Source organism: Grammomys surdaster, unplaced genomic scaffold (genome assembly GCF_004785775.1).
Source record: "Grammomys surdaster isolate TR1022 unplaced genomic scaffold, NIH_TR_1.0 149, whole genome shotgun sequence".
Lineage (NCBI taxonomy): Eukaryota > Metazoa > Chordata > Mammalia > Rodentia > Muridae > Grammomys > Grammomys surdaster.
The window spans coordinates 54,239-75,617 of NW_021604607.1; the positions used below are offsets into that span (position 1 = coordinate 54,239).

General features: G+C 42.2%; 1 non-coding gene and 1 pseudogene across 1 annotated transcript; one reads left to right on the forward strand and one right to left on the reverse strand.

The window, feature by feature from the left end:
* Positions 1-516: 516 nt before the first annotated feature.
* Positions 517-20,484, reverse strand: LOC114619243 (annotated as a pseudogene).
* Positions 14,386-14,516, forward strand: LOC114619344. Its single transcript, XR_003711124.1, has one exon. It is a non-coding gene; the product is annotated as a small nucleolar RNA SNORA17 (small nucleolar RNA).
* Positions 20,485-21,379: the final 895 nt, after the last annotated feature.

Below are 21,379 nucleotides of genomic sequence, written 5' to 3' on the forward strand. Positions count from 1 at the left end.
GCAAGCAGCCAATGCAGGTAAGAACTAATCATGTCTGCAGCCCAAACACTATTAAGGCTCCACGTCTCTCCAAAAAGAAAAAGTATCTCCATCTTTCTGTCCAAAAGAAAGAGGTATCTCTGAGACAACCAAATGCATTGGGGCAACATCAAGTAGTAGGGGGCAAATACCCTAAAGGGTGGTCAGGAGAACTAAGGGGAGGATATTTTATCCCTAGTTCCACCACATTCAACTCTGTAAAAACCTGCCTGATCCCCAGAGGTCCAGTACTGCATAATAACCCTCTCATGAGCTGAATCACTTTTCAATCTTGAGGCTCCTGCAGATGCCTGGATAACATTGGGAAGGGTAACATTCTCTTCCAGACTTAGGAAAACTGAATTCAAAAGACCAAAGTTACAATGATGGGTAAAAAGCAGAAGGGATAGACATACACCTTCAGATACTCTAATCTAGACACAAAGGAATGCAGAAATGGTGATTCCACAACTGGTAGCCTCCATGACCTGTACTTACCTATAGAAGTTAATCTTCTTCTTGTGCTCCTGGAAGTTCTCACAGGAGTCAATGTTCTCCGTCTCTAATTTGTTCAGAAATGACATGATCATCTTCTCTTTTAACTTCAATTTTTCATACAGTGGATTTGGCCTGTGATAGGGTCTGGCCCCAGGAAGACAGAACTCCATGAACATGGGCTTTTAGGAACACATGAACTCAGGCTGGGTCCTGTCCTACCCCAATCCTGGAAGGCCAATTACTTCCTTCTATATACTTGCATCTTCTCCAGCTTTGGAAACTTGTTATCCTGTCCCAGAACAGCAGAAGTTAGGCATCTAGATGGAGGATACCCTGACTCCCTCTGTTCACTCAGCTGGCCTGAACTGGAGGTCTAGCAGCTTATCCTCTAAAGAGACTAGGCCACAGGTCTTTGCCCACCAGAAACCTGTGATTATATATTTCCTACTTTCAAAACAGGGCCTCTAAATCCTGGATAACTAATAGTGTAGAGAAATTCATTTCACATAATTCTGCAGATGAGACCAGACATCAACACAGTTTTCTAGTTGTCAAAGAGATACAATGTACAGACAAATGGAACCACATATGAAATGGACAGTGCTGTTTTCAGTAGGGTCTCCCCGACCTCAGGACTCACATCACCTTTAAACTGTTATGCAGGTAAATCCGCAAGACAAAACACAGAACCCTAGTCCCAAAGAGTGGAAGGAAATATATACCTACTGTATGTCTGCACATCCATATGCATGAGTATACATGCAAGCACACACAGAAGGAAAAGGAAACAGAATCAGAGAATGAGAATGAGAAAGATAGAGATACAGCAATGGAAAAAGCACAACCAGAATCAGAAGAAATTTATTCAGCATTACTGTCTCAGAATTGAAGGGACAAAGAAAAAGAGGAAAAGTCAAAAACTTCAGGCCTTCTAGTCAAGCACTGCAATGAACAGTGTGGGACCAGGCTGCTCCAGCTGCGACTAGGACCATCCAGGCCTCATATAAGCTCTGAGTAAGTAAAAAGTGTCACTACAAACTCACTGAATCTGTCAAGGATTTTCCAAATGCTTGCTGGGCATTCACTAGCCACTGCCTCCATTCAGGATTCTTTACTCAGACCACAAGTTCAACAGTTCAACTATAGGAAGCAAAAGAGTCCGTTTCCCTTCTCGCTCCTGACCAAGCTTCAGGTTCAGCCTCTCCTCTAAGAAGCACTTAGGGACATAAAGTTGTGCACAGGGATTCTGTGGAGGTACTGCTTCCCAGAACTCACAACCTTAAAAGGATACGATGAGGGTGACATTGCAGATGTCAGACTGACACCAAAGTGTTTGGAGCAATGAGTACCTCTTGTTCATGGATCCCTCTGTGACATAGATCAAGCGGTCTCTCAGCTCGTTTCTCTCCTGGGTACTGAGCTCCAGCTCTTTGGTCAGCCTCTTTTCCTCCTTCTTGGCCTCTTTCTTGCTTAGGACAGTTGCAGGTGATGATGTCCATCTGCCAGCTACTTTAGGCAGAAGAATATAAATAAAGAGCCCCAAGAGAATGCAGAGAGTCTAAAGAGAACACCCTGAGCTTAAAGAGAAGAGCATGCCTGGAAATCAGTGACACCACAAACAGTTTGGTCCAGCCTTGAGATGCCTCCTAAGTGAATCTCAGCTCGCCCATCACTCTATAGAGACCAGGAGATGAAAGCAGCCAGGTGTTCCCTCTGTCTCCCCACACATGCTCATGATGACTACAGAGATAGCTTCTCCACAAGTATTGTCACCTTTACAGGGTGCTATTTGGCATTAGACACCTCAGTCCTGAGGTTTCACAAGGCATATAACACATTAACTACACATAGAAACTTGAATGCTTGAAGATGCTCAGATCTCCTACCCTGTTACTCATGGTGCAGTACTTGGATTAAAAAGTCATGCAGGGTGACACCATGGCCAACACACTGAGAAATTCCCTCTACTGAAACACCAAACATCACAGAAGTGGCAATAAGTTTCATTGTCTGAGTGTATCAATACTGACAGGTTTTGGTTACAGTATAGAAATGCATGCCACACACACTGGGTGATAAATAAAGCTACAGTGGGTACTTTCAGGGAGAGGAGGTCAGAGGAGTTCTGAGAACATAAGATCATGGCCAGAAGCACAATTCTTTCTCTGATACAACTGTTAGATAGCCACTGAAGCTAAAATTAAAAATAAAAAACAAAACAGCAAAAAACAAAAAAACAAAAAAGCCATGGGAGTGAAGTGCAGTGATGCCCTTCACTAAATTTGCATAGGTTAGACCCTCTGTAACTCTTTATGGTCTCATTTTGTCGATATGAAACAACCATAATACTCAATCATAATAAAGACTTGGTGTTTGAAAATACCTGTTTGGGCCTTGACATCACCTGCCTTTAGGGATGGAAAAACTAATGTTCTGAAATCCTTGATGGTCAGGCATTGTGATCATCATGGAACGTTTTTTGATTTCCAGTGACTCCAGTTTCTGTTCCCAAAGGTCTAGAAAGGCCAACTCAGACCACTCCTGACAGGAAGCTCAACATCCCCTTCCCAGGACTTACTCCACATTCCCCAAGACCATTTCTTTCGGCCTTCATTATTCTCAGATGAAAGGACAGCTTCTTTCTGCCTCTCTCTAGTTTCTGTCACATCCATCTCTCCTCATCCAAAAACTCTTCTCAATCAGGCAAACGTGTCTGTGAACATATGCTGTACACACTGACTGAGAGAGATCAGTGCACTTGTTGTCACTACAACATTGGTGACATCACAAGGGATGTCAAGAACTCTCCAGGACACAATGGAATGTCCAAAGAAGGGGCTGCTGATGTCATGGGGAGCACCCTTTGCCTCCCTGCTAATTTTCTCCCTGTACAGTTAGAAAGCTGAGGCATCCTTTCAAGAGTGAGTCCTGGGTCACAGACATTGGGCACCTCCACTTTCCAAAGCCATAGATTGCTCTAGATTTGATTGAAAACACCTAAGTCATTCCTCTGTATTTAACTGAGTTTTTTTTTCAAACCCTGCCTAGAAATGTCTCATCCTACCTCATGTCTTCATAATTCAGCAATATAAGCCATTAAAAACTCCTGAGAAATCATATCAGGAAGAATTGGAGGAGGAAAGATCTCCTGTCTCATCATGTATAGGTGCTTGAAATCACATCCAGGATGAGCCTGCAGGGCAGGTTGCAATGTTAGTGTCATTAGGAGATGCATTCATGAAGCCTTGTGCTTAACATTATAAATGTTACCCCAGGGGCCTTAAGAGAGAGAATTGAAGTCATCAGGTCCTGACAACAGTCTGGAGATCTCTTGACAGAGAAAACTCAAATACTGTAGCCACCAATGAAAAAGCCCTCAGGCTGTGTGTGGCGTTCTCCTCTCAGTGTCAAAGTCACCAAAGCAGGATTCCTCACAGGCCTCTCTGAGCTATACCATGAGATCCTCTCTGAAAAAAAATAGTCAGTAGTGGTGGGGGGGCAAGCACAGTGTGTAGGACAATACTACAGACATAGCTGAGTTGACAAAGCAAGTCCCTTGCATCCTGTGTTCTGTTTCCCGAGTCACCCAACAAACTACACAAACACCAATCTCAGTCAAACCCTGATGGTTTATTGAGTGCATACACTATTGGTCAGAAACAGAGCACATATTTTTGGGGCTGAGCCATAGCCCCAAACACCTTTGTCAACTTATAAAGGAAAAAAAAAACGAAAACAAAAAAACACAAGTAGGTCATAAGAAGGTTCAAGAAGTTACTTTCCACTTGTTAGTTCTGATCAGGCAACATTAGATACAACAGTAAATATGGACCCTTAATTTGATGGGCCCTATGTAAGTCTTTTTGAAAAATTGATGATTAACAAATGTCATACAAAGCATTACAGGATGTAATAACCCTTACATACATTGCTCTGCTCAATTTATTTTTATGTGTCATTTAGTAGTCATTTTAAAGCAAAATCTGAAATAGGTGGCAGAGATGGAAAAAAAATGGCTGTAGGCACACTAGGGGATACTCACCTCAACATTAGAAAACAGATCTCTATCAGAGACTAGTGCTGTCCTCAAAGTCCTTGAAGGCCCCACTTGTAAGCCTAGCTATTGGAAAGTGGAAGAAGGAATCTCTGATCTCAAGGTTAACCTAGAATTCCAACTAGAGGACAACATGGGGTACATGAGACCCTGTTTCCAAAAACGACTCTGAAACACACCCTACATCCAAGGCCATACCTACCAATCCTTGTGGATTATGAAGGACTTAACCATTCTCTAACTGCCAGTCTTTCATTCTGGGAAGATGCAGAAGAAGTAGAAATTATGTTTCTATTCTAAGGACTTTGTTTTACTTTCCTTAGGTCTACATTAAGAACAATTGAAAGTGGGAAACAATATCTGAATAGCTGAGTAATATCGACTAATTCAAGCATAATACTATTCCTATGAAAATCTGTATCTTCTCTGGGTGTGTTGCATTGGTGGAGAATCCAGCATCACTGAATAGTGGGAAATCAACACTGATTCCCTGCATTTGTGGTCCTAGACCTTGCTCCGGGGCAGATGGGTGCACACCTTGTGATCCTCTGCAGGGACAGAGTGATGTGAAATGGGCACTGAGCAGGCTGAACACCATTGCTTAGCCGCTCATTTCAGGTAACAAACACAATCTCTGTTCCCCATCTTTGGAGCATCAGTTGAGGACATGGACTATGCCTGATCATGTTAATGTCATGCTGTCATCATGAAAATAAAAAGCAGAAAATGAAAAGCTAAAGGACTTCACTGCAATTAGTTCAATATTGATTATGATTATTTCTTATTGATATTTTTGACTTTATTCTTATTAACCATAATGGCTTAATGTACCAGCTCAATTGAAAAGTGGATCCATAAGATAAAGCCTTACAAGAATGTTAGAGTGACATATAAACAAGAATAAGAACAATAGTCAATAGTCAGACACAGCCAGAAGAATTTTGACAAGGGCCTAACACACCATCCCATAAGGAACCTGAAAGTGGGGGGGGCTCAAGATTGTTGGAAAAACCACCTTAGTTCATCCAGTTGTGGCATAGCACCCTACAAAGTACTTTGCTGGTTATGGAAATATTACATGGAATCCTGTAATGAATGTTAGACTTTAGTAGACTTAAGAAAGCCATTGCTTTCTGTAGTATGTATTCATTCTATGTCAAACGGATGGTAAATTCAATGACACTCAGAACAGAATTATTCCAAAAGACTGGAAATGTGCCACAACAGCAATATTGGAAGCTTGTTTCCGTTTCATGATAAAAATTGCATAAAGAGGAACCTATGACTACCAAACAATAAATTGGGCAAGTGGCATGGATATGTCCCAGGATGTATTGCTAGGTAAAGGTGAATAGACTGAGTTATAAAGCCAGATTGTACTGGATGATCAACTCTAGTTTCTCTGTCATTTCTTAGCATTAAATGCTTCAGATAAATGAGATAAGTTCTTAGAAAAAGAGGTCCAATTCTCTTAGTAAAATTATATAACTCACAAAGAATTCCTTTACTGATTGTTTGCAAGGATTGACATCAGTCCCAATTAGAATATTATTAAGATTTAAAAATCTGAAAACTATGGATTCTAAGTTTGTCTTCTGTATTTACTGATTCAGAATGTGAAAAGGGGATTAGACATTAGATGCAAAATGAGAACTGATACGTGAATGGATTAGAGATATAACTGATATTGGATCTCACAATTATGATGCTAATTAGGTAGGAGAAGTGATTTTTAAAAGGCTGAAGAAAAATCAAAATGTCAGATGTTTTCATATTGATCAGCAAGGGCATTGGAAATAATATTTTACTATTGCTCTGTATTTTAATTCAAAACCATGTATAAGGATACGTCCAAAGAATAAAGTTTCTTTATTGCACCTGATTGTTTTTGCTCTCCTAGGGGTGGTTGTTTTAGTATGCATGGACCAAGGAGTGGCACTATTAAGAGATGAGATCTTGTTGAAATTAATTGGCTTTATTGGCTGAAGGGTGTCACCATGGGGTTAAGTACGGAGACTTCCCTCTGGCTACCCTTGAGACAGCCATTTAGAATTCACAAGATGTAGAACTACCAGCTCCTACAATGTCATTCCCATCTGGATAGTGCTAGGCTTCATGCCATGATGATAATGGTTAGAAACTCTGAACCTGTAAGCCAGCCCCAATTACATGTTGTCCTGTTTAAAAGTAGGTTTGGACATACTATCTATTCACACCAATGGAAATCCTATGAGAGAAGTTGGTATCATTCGTGGGGTATTGCTGTAATAGACCTGATCCTGTGTTTGTTAGGTAGAATGTGGAGTTGGGTACTTTGGATTTGGAGTGTGGTGCAATGCTTTCAGGTGTGCTTTTGGGCCATCCTAGTAGGTATATAGAAGATACTGATGATGAGAGTGATTTAAATTGTAACAGCCTATCTCAAAAGATTTGAGAGGAGAAGGACATTAGTATATGGCGTGGAATCAGTGTTTGTGGTATTTTAGTGAAGAAAATGGTTACTTTTTGCCCTTGAAAGAGAGATTGAGGAGGCAAATGCTAGTGTGATCAAAATCAGATTAAGCATGTTAACAAAGAAGACTAACATAAGACCAACAAATACTACATGCTCTGGTTTATTCTCATGAAGAGTGTCTTGATGAAGATTAGCAAGCTATTAGTGGAAAAATAAAAAAAAATGGAGTTCAAGTAATAAAGGAGCACTAGGAAGAGAAAATAGCTGACTCCCATGTTGAAAGGAATAACCCAGATCAAGGGGGTGATGATCTCATGGAAAGATCCCATACAGCTAAGCTTGTTATTTGTATTTGCAGTTGAACAGGGAATAGCTATGTCGTATTTCGTGCTATAACCTGGTTACTGTTTTAATTTAGACTTTAAATCAGGAATGGAAAACTGTCCAGAATCAGAGGGCACACTAATCATCCAGAACTTGAGGCTTGAAGAACAGGTTTTTATTCAGATCTTGAAGAATAGTGGCCATGAAAGCCTTTTGTTTCAGGCCTGGTGGAACACACCAGGAGACAGGCAATGAGATCTCTGAATTCAAGACCAGGCTAGAACAGAGAGAGTTCCAGGTGTACAAAACGTTGTTCCAGGTATGTTTGATCATACCTTTAATCCCAGCATTCAGGAGACAGAGTCATGCAGATCTCTGAGTTCAAGGTCAGTCTGCAAGCAACTTTCAGGACAGCCAAGCTTAGGCAGTGAATGAAATCACTTCAAACAGAAATCAGGTAATGATATAAAAGAACAAGGGGGCATGTTCTAGTTCCATCAAGAAGCAGAACTAGGTAGCTTCAGCTACATGGCTCAGCTTTTAGAGTGAAGACTAGAAGGGGTTACTAGAACAATTGATGCTATTTAGCAAGAGCAAAGAAACCAGCAGTGATCAAGAGGAGATGAGAACCATTGAGGGTAAAAGCTTCTAGGAGTGTTTGCTCAGAGAACAGAGAAAATGGGTTCCACAGATAGTTTTGGATGTACTTGTACTACAGCTAGCCTCTGTATGTGTAAGAATGACCCAGTGGTAGTGGTTTTGAAGGTGTGAAAGTGAAATGGGAGGCAGCTGAGGACTGACACTGTGAGAACACTGAGAATGTTATGGTTGAAGGTGAAGTCTCAATTGCAGTTGCTGTCCTAGTGCAGAAGTGGTCATGCAATGAAAATGAGGTTTGGCACAATGAGGAAGGCCTATGAGAGGATATTGGTTAAGCCTAGTTGCAGCAGAAGGCACCAGCATTTAAGAGAGGGCAGTACAATGGGATGATTACCAAGAACATGAAGGTGTAGCCATTTTAATATCTAACCAAAGAAGCTGGAAAATAGAACTAAATATAAGTAATTGGGAAGATAATTATTTACTTATGAAAGGAAACATTTGTCAACATGATATTTCAATTCTTCACAACTATGATCCAGGCACAAGGACACAAATTTCTATAAAGGAAACAGTACTACTGCTTAAATCATCTAGGGACACTCACACACAAAATTGGGATACTTCAATACTTCAATCTCAAAATGGACAGGTCATCTAGAGAAGGACTAAAACCAGAAATACTGGATACAAGAAAGGTTATAAACCAAAGCCCTAAACAGATATTACCAAAAGTTTTAACAAAACTACACAAAGAATATAGCATCTTCTATTCACCTGGTGGAACTTTTGCAAAAATTGACCTCGTAATCAGAAAAAAAAAAAAAAACAAGTCTCAACAGATAAAAAAAATTTACATCATTTCCTGAATTTTATAAGATCACCACTCTATACAGCTGTGTATGACAGACAACAGAAAGTCTATACGCTCATGGAAATTGAACAAATGTGAACTCAGGAATGAATCAGTGTTTCATCATTTGAAGATGATATGATAGTGTGCATAAGTGACCCAATAAAAGTTCACCAGGGAGCACCTATGGCTTAAAAATACTTGGAGAATTCTAGGAAAATAAAAGCAAAATAATAATCACTAGCTCTCCTATATTCAAATGACAAATGAACTAAGAAATCAAGGAAACAACACCTTTCACAATAGCCTCAAATAATGTAAAATATCCTGGGAAAAATCAAACCAAGCCAGCAAAAGACTTATATGATAAAAACAAAACAAAACAAAACCTTCATCTTTGAACCAAGCAATTGACAAAGCTATCAGAAGATGGAAAACCTCTGATGCTCATGGATTAAAGATTTCAACATAAAGACTGATGCACTGGATCTGCTCGATGAGTAGTTGGGGAATAGCCTTTAACTCATTGGCACAGGAGAATTTTTGAACACAGCATGGAGAGCTCAGGCACTCAGAACTAGAGTCAATAAATAGTACCCCATGAGACAGAAAAGCTTCTGTAAGGACATCCTCAGTTGGATAAAGCAGTATCCTTCAGGATAGGGTAAGATTTTTATCAACTCTTGAGAGAGAAACAGAATGCTTGTATTCAGAATATATAGAGAACTCAAGAAGCTTTGTATGAAAGAACAAGTCATTCTGTTGAAAATGGGGTAACCTTCTAAACAGGGAGCTCTCAAGAGAAGATTCTCAAGTGTCTGAAAATTAATTTGGGGGATTCTTTTCTGCTCTGTGTATTCAGAGACTCTTTTCTATGCCCCAACATCTGGATGCAGACTTTCTGTTTGATAAAAATTATTTTCCATCACACTTGATTGGTTAGTAAAACAATTGATCCGTCTATTTACTGGACAAAACAGAATAGAGTGGGAGCTCCAAAATCAGTTCAGGATTGGATTGGAGTTCCAGGGGTCCCAGAAGACATGGGGGTGTAAGAGAGAAGGATCTCTAGGAGGAGAATACTGTAGAGAAGTCACATGAAGAGAAAAGGGAGAATTTCCATGAGGGCAAGATGAGAGGGCAACTATAGATCAGAGTGAGCATGTAATTGGCAACTTGACTATTAGCAGTTTGGTTGAGTGACAAAAAGAAAAGATAGAGGTTATTAAGGTATTAGTCCTTGCAGCTTGATAATAAAAAAATTCCAAGTCCCCGAGTCTTTTAATTTTTTGTATATTTTTTATATTATTTTATTTTTTATTGGATATATTCTTTATTTCCATTTGAAATATTTTTCCCTTACCAGGTCTCCCATTCAGACTCCCATATCATCCAACCTCCCTCTCATTCTATGAGGGTGCTCCCCAACCCACACACCCACTTCAGTCTTCCCTCTCTTGCATTCCTTTACACTGGGGCATCAAAAACACCCAGGCCCAAGGGGCTTCTCCTCCAATTATGGCCAACAATGCCACCCTCTGCTACAAATGTGGCTAGAGTCATGGATCCCTCCATGTGTATCATTTTTGGTTGGTCTTCCAGTTCCTGGGAGCTCCATGGGGTCTGGCCAGGTGACACTGTTGATCCCTCCATGGGGCTGCAAACCCCCTCAGCTGCTTCAGTCCCTTCTCCAATACTTCCACCTGGGAACCAGCACTCAGTTCAATGTTTGACTGAGAGCAACCACTTCAGTATTTGTCAGGCTCTGGCAGAGCCTCTCAGGAGACATCTATATCAGGCCTCTGTCGGCAAGCACTTCCCAGCATCCACAATAGTGTCCAGGTTTAAGGAATGGATCTCCAGGTGGAGCGGTCTCTGAACAGCCTTGCCTTCAGTCTCTGCTCCACATGTTGTCTTCATATTTCCTCATGTGAGCACTTTGCTCACTCTCCTAAGAAGCAATGAGATATACACATTTTGATATTCCTTCTTCTTGGGCTTCATATCGTCTGAGTATTGAATCTGAGAGTTAAAATGTATTATAACAGACATAAAATTGCACTGCAGTTATTTGGAAACAAGGGGATATAGACCACACCCTCAAATATTTACTTCTACAGACATACCACACTGAGGTTAAATGGTGAGTTCACAGTGATTGCATATCAGATATCCTGTGTATGAGCTATTTCCATTATAATTCCTAACAGTAGCAAAACTACAGCTAAGAAGTAAGAATAAAACAATTTTAACGATGGCAGTTACCACAACATAAGTGACTATATTACAGAAATGGTCACAGCATTAGGAAAGTTGAGAAACAGAGGTGTAGAAGGTCTTGTGGTTTTTACTGGTTGGAAGAAGGTAAGTAGATTTTGTCAGCTGAGCAGGGACAGGTGGAGAAGTGATGGAGAAGGAGGAGGATGCAAGTGGTGAGATGGAGTGGAGAAACCTAGAACTGGGGAACCATCTGGGGGATTGTAAACCATCCTAATACACTGGAAAATTTCTTTACAGTATGATGGTGTTACTGATGAGGAGTTTTAGTATTGGGGAAAATACAGAGTCTCAACTGTCATCTCTTCTAGTCATGAAAAGCATGCAGTGGCCGAACTTAGTTGCATTTATTTGAGTTTTTGGCAAGAGAGTCCCGTGGAGATCATCCAACACCTCAGGCTGGTGCTGAGACAGAGGGATGCTATCTGCAAACTGACAGTGGGCCCATCGCTGATGACAACAACCACACAATTCACTGAACATGGAGAAGGCAGCTCTTGCCTATATGGAGGTTTTTCCCTAAATTCTAGAGTTTTTGTGAGGGATGATATCCTGCAGGCTATTAAAAGAGAAACATCCAACTCAGTAACAAAATCTTTGACCTACAGTATGTTTTGCCTAGGCAAAATGGTGACCCAGAATTTTTGGGAGTAGCCAACCAATGACTGTTTTAACTTACAGCCTATTCTACTAGATCGAACCCATTTCTAACAATACTTGGGGAACTAAGAATCAGAGACTAGGTAGCCTAGAGACCTGGAGTAGAAAAAAACATTGGTGATCTTTAAAAAAAGAAACTCAAATAATTCCTAAAGAAATTCAGTTATGAGCAAATATCAGTGTCCTATCTATTCATCATCAGAAGTGTTCCTCTAGTAGCAGATGTGAACAGATGCAGAGACACACAACCAGACATTTTGCAGAGATTTTCTCTATCACTTCCTTCTACTCAGAGCTCAGGGATTATAGCAAGGCTTTTGATGTCCTGCTGGACTTTTGCTAATAGTGACACAGAGACATCTATATAGTTTATGCTGTTGGCTTTTTGCTGGGGCAGTGTTTCATCTAGCCCTCACAACTTAACTCAACTTCTTCCCTGATGTTTTCCTACCACTGATCCTCTCCCCATGGCTGTCACTGTTTCCCTCCAGGCTTCAGTCACCTCCATAAGATACTCCTGTAGAACAGGAGGCACAGTGATTATAAAAGGGGACAAAGGACACCTCGGGAACTAGGCATTCTGAATTAACTAAGCAATGGCCATAGGAGCTCATCCAGACTGAAACTCAAGTACATGGCCAACATGGGCCTACACCAGGTCTTCTGCATCTTTGTTTTCGCTATTAGCTTAACATTTTTATGAGACACTGAACAAGTGTGTCACTGACTCTTGTGCCTGATATAGAAACCTTTTTTCTCCTGTTGGGTTAGTGTGTTCAACTTCAGTATCATACCTTTTTCTTCATCTTACTATATCTTATTTTGTCACGTTTGGAAGCTCATTCTTTGAAGTCTGTTCTTTTCTCATAGGTGGCAGAAAGGGATGGATCAGGAAGGTAGAGGAGGTGGGGAGGAACTGATGGGGGAAGGTAGGGCAAGCTATAATCAGGATACATGGTATGAGAAAAGAATCGATTTTCAACAAAAGAAAAATATCCTAGCAACTGCCAAAAAGATATATTAATACCTCGCAAGTTGTGTATGTTGTCTGTTTCTCTTCATTTTCTTTCCCTCCCTAGACTTCAGTGAGTATCTGACCTAATCATTACTTATAAAGGCAACTCCAAATGATTTGGAATTTTGGGTACCGAAAGGATTTTGACCATTACTAGAAATTTCTCCATTTTAAATAGATAGGTATATGGAGAATTACTGGGATGATATTATATAATGAGTAAGAATTTTATGAAAATTAATATGAGATAAGGAGTGGGTATGTTGAAGAACAACCTAGTAGTCAGAATAAAACAAGGAATGCACATCCACTATAGTGAATTTTAAAGGCAATGAAATAAAATATATTTTAGAAGACCAAAGAAGATGCAGTGGTCTCCTGCTGTCAGAGATTGTCTGAATTAATACTTTGAAATGACTATAAAATTCAAAGTCATCTGTACAAGTTCAATACCATCCACAAAAAACTTCCAATAATATTCTTCAGAGAATTTGAATTACTTTCATTATTTGAAAGCATTTTCCATTCTAGAACCTTGAAATGCCCAAGATGCAACTCACAGGCCACATGAAGCCCATAAAGAAGGAAGACCAAGTGAGGGTGATTCGGTCCTTCTTAGAAGGAGCAACAAAATACTCAAGGGAGCAAATATGGAGACAAAGTGAGGGACAGAAACTGAAGGAGGGGCCGTCTCAAGACCACTCCACCTGAGTATCTATCCCATGTGCAATCACCAAAGGTAGATGCTGATGTGGAAGACAGGAAGTGCATGCTGATAAGAGCCTGATATGGATATCTCCTCAGAGGCCTTCAAGAGTCAGACATATTCAGAGGCAGATGCTCACAACTAGCCATTGAACTGATCATGGGGTTCTCAATAGAGGAGTTAGAGTGAAGACTGAAGGAGCTGAAAGGGTTTGTGGCACCATGAGGAGAGCAACAATACCAACCAACCACAGCTCCCAGGGTCTAAACCACCAGCCTGGGAGCACTTAGGGGGGGATCCAGGGCTTCAGCTGAATATGTAAAAGTGGAGGGCCCTGCTGGGCATAGGTGGAAGAAGAGAACCTTGACCTCATGAAGGCTGGATGCCCCAGGGGGTGGGAATTTTGAGGGTGGGGAGGTGGGAGTGGGGGGGGGTGTAGATAGAGGTTACATCCACAGAGAAGAAGGAGGAGGGGCGAGGGGATTGGGGGTTCCGAAGGGGTGGTGGGGGATGGGGTAAGGGGACAACATAGGAAATGTAAATAAATCATCCAATAAAAAAAAAAAAGAAAAAAGAAAAAAAAAAGAAAGCATTTTCCAAACTTTAAGATGTTAGGATTAAGTAATACTAAGCAGTATTGATTAATTCCTACTATTGGAGACAATTGCTCTGTAGTCTTGTCAAACTATGTTTTCTGTTGATGAGTCTTCACTACATGGCCAGAGCTTAGGAATCACCTGGTCTAGCTTAAGATTTGATAAAAGATTGGCTAATTATTCTTTGGTAATAAGTCTTTACTTTGAAAATAATATTTAGCTGTTTTGTTGTTGTTGTTGTTGTTGTAGTTTTTGGTTTTGTTGTTTTACTCTTCAATCATAAAGACCAGAATTCCACTGACATTTAATGATTAAAATTACTGACATTGTCTGCCCCTAGATCATTGGCAGGGTGGCAGTTGTGTCTCACGTGCCTCAGTAGGTGGCAGAGAAGAGAGAGGAAATGTGTAAGCTCAGTGTTGTGGTCTGAGAACATCTGACCAGTGAAGAGTATAACACAGGACTGAAGGAGCTTGAAGGGGATCTCAACCCCATAGGAAGAACAAGAATATTAATCAACCAGAACACCCACAGCCACACACACACACACACACACACACACACACACAAACAGTGCTCCCAGGGACTAAAGCACCAACCAAAAAGTACACGTGGAAGGACTCATGACTCCAGCCTCAGATGTAGCAGAAGATGCTCTTGTGGGATATCAATAGGATTGGCCTTTGGTCCTTTGAAGGCTCGATGCCCCAGTGTAGGGGAGTGGCAGGAAGGGTAGGCTGGCGTGGGTGGGAAGGTGGGAAAACCCTCATAGAAGCAGGGGAAGGACAGATAGTATGTGGGGATTTTGTGGTGGGTGGGCAAACTGGAATGGGGATAATATTTGAAATGTAAATTAAGAAATTATCTAAGAGGGAAAAAAGAATCTAAAGCACCCTATAAAAAGCAATCCTGAAAGGACCTTGTTCTGTGTAGGGCTAGATTGGAATCAGTGGTGGGAAGCAAGCTGCAGACAAGAAACCCTGCCTGTTACAATGGACTGTGGTTAGAAATGAGCCTTAGACAGAAATCTTCTGAATGGGGCAACATAGGCAGGTGCAGGCAAGGAGAAATCGGGAGACAACCATCAATCCAGAGCCAGGCAGCACTGACAGGGTTCTAGCCTGAGATGCTCATCAGTCTGGCTGAAGGTCCAGCAACAACCAAAAGGGGGCCCCAGCTGAAGAGGAGGACCAGAGAGCTGACACTATTACTGTGGGTATAGAGTGCTCACAAAAAGGGGTCTACCATGACTGCCCTCTGAAAGACCAAACAAGCACCTGGAAGTCTCAGTTGCAGATATTTACACACAACCAGTGAACAGAAGCTGCTGACCCCTGTAGTTGACTTAGTGAAAAGCTAGAAGAAGCTGAGGAGTAGGGTAACCTTGTAGGAGGACCAGCAGTCTCAAATAACCTGGACCCCAGAGATCTCTCAGACATTGGACCACCAATCGGCCAGTATAAACAAGCTGATGTGAGGCCCCCAACACATATACAGAAAGTGGACTGCCAGGTCTGGATTGAGTCAGAGAAGGTGCACCTAACCCTCAAAGTACTCCAAAGAATGGGGAGGATTGGTGGAGTAGGGGTTTAGGAGGGAGGTTGGGGACCTTTACGGGGAGACAGATGGGGAGCAGAAGAGTACGTTAAACCATGAGAGGGTGAACATGGAGAGGGATAAAACATGGAGTGTAACAGAAAGGTTAAATAAAATTAAAAATAAGAGTCAAGAGTTACAGATCAACTTTTTATTCATAAGAAATAAATTTTACAAAACAAGTTTTAATATGAAGGTTAATATAAACTGTGAATATCATTAGCAAAATCAAAATCAATAACAAGAACATGTAATATCTCAATAACATAAGAAAAAACAAAACCATGCAAAAGAAAATTTCAACGAAAACTCTAACAGAAAAAATTGTGAAGTGACATTCCCTCACTGCACATTTAGCAGCACAGACTACAGCCAGTTTCCCCTCTTGAGCACTTGCTGGTACTGCAGTCACCTCAGTTCTCTCTCAAGGGGTCACACAGGAAAGAGAAAAAGACCCTGAATCAGCCTGGCTGTCTCACTGGCTACATAGTTTGGGCCCATTCACACTGTGGAAATGATCTATGAGGAAGGAGATTCATCCAAAGAAGTCTGTGGCTGTTGAGGAAAGAGCTCGGGGGGGGGGGGGGAGGCTCCTGAGGTGGCAACTCATTCTGCAGGAGGCTCTTTTCCTGGGATGTGGCTAATTCCAGCTATCTTGCAGCTTCTGAGACCTGGGAGAGGAAGGCAGTTATTAAGACACAGGCTTGGTAGAGACATGCATGTCAGATGTCAGCTGCTGCCTCCCACCACCTTAACTAGACTTCAACATTGATCTTTTAACTGAAACCCTTGCTGCTAAATCTGCAAGCAGGGCAAAATATCAACAAAGCTCACAAACACATGGGCTGACAAGCTGCCACTCAGACTTCTATCAGTGCAAACCAAGACCTGGCCAATGGGAAGAGACCTCATTGGGCTGCAGGAGAAAAGAGAAGGACACATGCCACCCAGACCACTGACAGTGAGAAGCTCTCATTTGATATTTGCATTTGGCTTTACTCCCTGCAATGTGATGCCTACCTGGGAGGTCGCGTGATCCCTGCACAACTCCTCTCACAAGACATAGAACTTTCTCAAAACTCTGCTTAGCAACCCTCCTATCATGAGGACATGCCAGAGTGTGACCTGTCATTCATCTGTTACCCTTTCTAGACTGCAGCTTCAAACAGAGTAGTAGCAAGGTACACTTGCCAATAATTCAGTGTCTCCCAAGAGCTGAAGTTCCCAGAATACTTGTGCATAGACAAAGTAATGAACAACTATATTCCATGAAGTGGGTGGCTGGTTGGGAGTGTGGATTTAAAAGATGGTGGATGAATGCAAAGATGGATCCAACAGGCAAATGATAACAGACAGTGTTAGTCTGAATAAGCTGCTTGTCCCTACCTGATGTTGCTGTTTCTGGAGGTTGCTGGTCTTCTGTTCATCTTCAACAGTCAGGTTCATCTCAGTCAAGTACTGTTGGAGGAGGTACCAATCAGCCTGCACTTCCTTGTAATCCTGCTTCACTTGGACCAATGACTTCTTTACAACAGACGACTGCAACAGGAGCCGACTGTGCAGGTTTCTGGAAACACACTCTGCATATTAAGATCCTGCAGCCTCCTCCTGCCATTCCTACTTATAGGTTCCATTACCCCACCAGGATCCAGGTTCCCCTGAAGACCTAGTACAATACATTTCAATATATCCATGACAGCTGCACAAACAGCAAGCAGCCAATGCAGGTAAGAACTAATCATGTCTGCAGCCCAAACTCCAATAAGGCTCCATGTCTCTCCCAAAGAAAGAGGTATCTCCATGACAGCCTAGTGTATTGCAGCAACTTCAGTTAGTAGGGTGCAAATACCCTCAGTGGAGGTCAGGAGAACTAAGGGGAGGGCATTATATCCATGTGTTCCATCACACTCACATCTGTAAAACCCTGCCTGAGCCCCAGAGGTCCAGGACTGCAAAAGAACCCTCTCATTTTGTTATCTTAGACGCTCCTCAGGATGCCTGGATCACCCTGGGAGGGCTAACTTTCTCGTACAGATTGAAGAAAACTGAATCCAAAAGGCCCAAGGTACACTGATGGTTAAGAAGCCGAAGGGAGAGACCAGACCTGCAGACTCTCCATTCCAGAATCAAAGGAATGCAGAAATGGCCACTGCAGAACTGGTAGCCTCCATGACCTGTACTTACCTATAGAAGTTAATCTCCTTCTTGTGCTCCTGGAAGTTCTCACAGCAGTCAATGTTCTCCGTCTCTAATTTGTTCAGAAATGACATGACCATCTTCTCCTTTAACTTCAATTTTTCATACAGTGGATTTGGCCTGTAATAGGGTCTGGCCCCAGGAAGACAGAACTCCATGAACATGGCTTTTAGTAACACATGAACTCAGCCTGGGTCCTGTCCTACCCCAATCCTGGAAGGCCAATTTCTTACTTATACATACTTGCATCTTCTCCAGCTTTGGAAACTTGTTATCCTGGACAGCAGAAGTTTGGCATCCAGATGGAGGGTACCCTGGCTCCCTCTGTTCACTCAGCTGGCCTGAACTGGAGGTCTAGCAGCTTATCCTTTAAAGAGACTAGGCCACAGGTCCTTGACCACCAGAAACCTGTGATTATATATTTCTTACTTTCAAAACAGGGACTCTAAATCCTGGATAAATAATAGTATAGAGATATTCATTACACATAATTCTGGAGACCAGACATAAACACAGTTTTCTAGTCTGCCAAAGAGATACAAATGTACAGACAAATGGCACCACACAGGCAATGAACAGTGCTGTTTACAGTAGGGGCTCCCAGACCTCAGGACTCACATCACCTTTAAACTGTTATACAGGTAAATCCACAGGAGAAAACACAGAACCCTAGTTCCCAAAGAGTGGAAGGAAATATATACCTACCCTATGTCTGCACATCCATATGCATGTGTACACACACAAGCACACAGACAAGGAAAAGGAAACAGAATCAGAGAATGAGAAAGAGAGATACAGCATTGGACAGAGAACAATCAGAATAAGAAGAAATTCATGCAGCATTACTGACTCAGAGTATAAGGCACACAGACAAAGAGGAACAGGCATAAGCTTCAGGCCTTCTAGTCAAGCACTGAGATGAACAGTGTGGGACCAGCTGCTGCTAGGACCTTCCAGCCCAAAATTAAGAGCCAGGTAAGTACAAAGCGTCACCACAAACTCACTGCATCTGTCAAAGACTTTCCAAATGCATGCTGGACACTCACTAGCCACTGCCTCCATCCAGAATTCTTTACTCAGACCACAAGTTCAACAGTTCAACTGGAGGAAGCAAAAGAGTCCGTTTCCCTTCTCGCTCCTGACCAAGCTTCAGGTTCAGCCTCTCCTCTAAGAAGCACTTAGGGACATAAAGTTGTGCACAGGGACTCTGTGGAGGTACTGCTTCCCAGAACTCACAACCTTAAAAGGATAAGATGAGGGTGACATTGCAGATGTCAAACTGACACCAAAGTGTTTGGAACAATGAGTACCTCTTGTTCATGGATCCCTCTGTGACATAGATCAAGCGGTCTCTCAGCTCGTTTCTCTCCTGGGTACTGAGCTCCAGCTCTTTGGTCAGCCTCTTTTCCTCCTTCTTGGCCTCTTTCTTGCTTAGGACAGTTGCAGGGGATGATGACTGTCTGCCAGCCACTGTAGGCAGAAGAACATAAGTAAATTGCCCCAAGAGAATGCAGAGAGTCCAGGGAGAACACCCTCAGCTCTAAGAGAAGGAGAGCATGCCTGGAAACCAGTGACACCACAAACAGTTTGGTCCAGGCATTAGATGCCTCCTAAGTGAATCTCAGCTCTCCCATCATTCTATAGAGACCAGGAGATGAAAGCACCCAGGTGTTTCCTCTGTCTCCCTACACATGCTCCTGATGACCACAGAGATAGCTTTTCCACCACTGTCAGTTTTACAAGGCGCAACTTGGCTTTAGATCCCTCAGTCTTGTGGTTTCACAAGTCAGATAGAAAATTAAGTAACCCAAAGAACTCGAGTGATAGGAGATGGTCAGATGTCCTACCCTGTTAGTCAAGGCCCAGTACTTTGGACTAAAATTCATGCAGAGTGAGACCATGGTCAACAGAGTGGCAATTCCTCCTACTGAAACACCAAACACCCCAGAGATGGCAATAGGGTTCATTGTCTGAGTGTATCAACACTGAAAGGTATGTGGTTACAGGACAGAAATACCTGCCACCCACAATGGGTGATAAAGATATCTAAGGTGGGTACTGTCAGGGAGAGGAGGTCAGAGGAGTTCTGAGAACATAAGACCATGACCGGGAGCACAATTCTTTCCCTGGTACTACTGTCAGATACCCACTGAAGCTTAAAAAAAAAATGCCATGGAAGTGAAGTGCAGGGATGCCCTTACATATACTGGCATAGGTTAGACCCTCTGTGACTCTTGATGGTCTCATTTTGTCCCCATGTTACACCCACAAAACCCAATCAAATTAAAGATTTGGTATTTGAAAATACCTGCTTTGGCCTTGCCATCACCTGCCTTAAGGGATGGAGAAAGTCATGTTCTGAAATCCTTGATGTTTAAGTATTGTGATAATCATGGAAATTCTTTTGCTTCCCAGTGAAGTCAGTTTCTGTGCCCAAATTGCTAGGAAGGTCAGCTCAGGCCACCCCAGACAGGAAGCTCAACATCCCCTTCCCAGGACTTACTCCACATTCCCCAAGACCACCTTCTTCGTCCTTCATTACTCTCAGATGAAAGTCCAGCTACTTTCTGCCTCTCTCTAGTTTCTGTCACCTCCACCTCTGTTCTTCCAAAAAGTCTCCTCAGTCGGGAAATCATGTCTAGGGACATATGCTGTAGAAACTGAGAGTGCTCAGTGCACTTGTTGTCACTACAACACTGGTGACATCACAAGGGATGCCAAGAACTCTCTAGGACACAATGGAATGTCCAAAGAAGGGGCTGCTGATGTCATGGGGAACACCCTTTGCCTCCCTGCTAATTTTCTCCCTGTACAGTTAGGAAGCTGAGGCATCCTTTCAAGAGTGTTTCCTGGGTCACAGACATTGGGCACCTCCACTTTCCAAAGCCAGAGTTTGCTCTAGACTTGATCAGAAACACCTAAGTCATTTTTTTTTCTGAATTTAACTGACTGTTTCCCTTCAGACCTTGCCCAAGAATGTCTCATCCTACCTCAAGCTTTCATAATTCAGCAATATTAGCCATTAAACCTGCTGAAAATCACATCAGGAAGAATGTGGAGGAGGAAAGATCTCCTGACTCATCATGTAGAGATGCTTGAAATCACATCCTGGAAGAGCCTGAAGGGCAGGAGGCAAAATTAGTGTGCATTAGGGGGTGCACTCATGAAGCTGTGTGCTTAGCATTTGAATGTTACCCCAAGGGGCCTTAGAGGGAGAGGTGCAGTTACCATGTGCTCACAACACTCTGGAGATCTGTTGACAGAGGAAGATCAATATTGTAGCCACCAATGAAAAAGGCCTTAGCCTGGGTGAGGGGCTCTCCTCTCAGTGCCAAAGTCACCAAAACAGGTTTCCTCACAGGCCTCTCTGAGCTATACCATGGGATTCTTTCTTAACAATAAAATAGTCAGTAGTGGTGAGGGGCAGGCACAGTGTGTAGGACAATGCTATAGACATCGCTTGGTTGACAGAACAAGTGCCTAGCATCTTGTATTCTGATTCCTGATTCAACCCACAAACCACACAAAATC